Source organism: Panthera uncia (genome assembly GCF_023721935.1).
Source record: "Panthera uncia isolate 11264 chromosome A3 unlocalized genomic scaffold, Puncia_PCG_1.0 HiC_scaffold_11, whole genome shotgun sequence".
Classification (NCBI taxonomy): Eukaryota; Metazoa; Chordata; class Mammalia; order Carnivora; family Felidae; genus Panthera; species Panthera uncia.
The window spans coordinates 972,974-974,106 of NW_026057578.1; positions in this window are offsets into that span (position 1 = coordinate 972,974).

Sequence of the window (1,133 nt, forward strand, 5' to 3'; positions counted from 1 at the left end):
CTTCCTCTGGGCCTTGTGCCCAACCTGCCTTTCCCATCCGTGGGTCAGGCAGGGCCCCCGGGAGATCCAGGGACGAGCAGCTTGGAGCAGTGCGCTCCCCCGTGGCCCACCCACCCACCAGTGCCACCTCTACCTCCTCCCGCAGCCGCTGGAGATGTCGTCTGGTGCCCAGCTGATCCTGTCTCTCCAGGGCCAGTGCAGGCTCTGAGGCTGTCTCGGGTCCCACCATGATCTATGATCCCAGCAGTCCCCATCCACCCTGCTTAGTGCCTAACCTGCCTGCTGGCATCTGCCTTGGCCCTGCTTTGGGGAGCGATCCTGTGATTCCCCAGCCTGAGCCGGCATTCCAGGCCTCTCTCCTTCATCACAACCAGCGCCCAGATCTGGGGCTTGTGAAGATCTTACCCACCAGTGCACTGGAAAGAGAGCTGGAAAGGGAGCTCAGAGACCCACCTGGAAGCCACAGTGGGAATTGGCCACAGGGGCTCTCCAGCAAGGGATCGGGGTCCAGGCTGGGGACCCTATATTGGGAGGGGCGGGAGTGAGTGTGGAATGAGAACTGGACCCCTTTCAGGAAGGTGGAGCCAAGAAGGGGCTGTGCGGCGGTAAACAGACACCAGAAAGCCCCCTTGCACGTTCTGGACCAGGGAACGGTGTGGGGCTGAACTCGCTTTTCCTCCCTGTGGTGAAATCTGGGGTCAAGACTAACATGCAAACTGGCGATAAACTGGGGAGCCCCCTGGAGGCCCAAGGGAGCGCTGGAAAGGCAGCTCCCTCAAGGAGGCCCGAGCACGGGGCTGGGGGTGGGGGTGGGGACAGCTGTTGCCACCGGCAAAACTTAGGAAGCCCAGGGGTGCAGCCCCACGGCCCGCAGAGCTCACACCCAGGCTGCCCCTCTGAGGGACGCTGGTGGGGCGCCAGGGGCGAGCGAGCTGCAGGGTAGACGGGGGTCCAGCCCGCTGTAAGCGGCTTTCGGTAGGCGGTCGCACTCGCCGGCTCAGCTTCTTCAGGCCTCGGGGAGAAGCACGAGCGGGGGGCGTTGGGGCCCACGACCTGCGCCAGCAGCTCAGGGTGCAGGCGCCGGGCCCGACAGGTGCAGCCCCCGGGAGGCGACCCGCCGCCGCTTCCCGCCC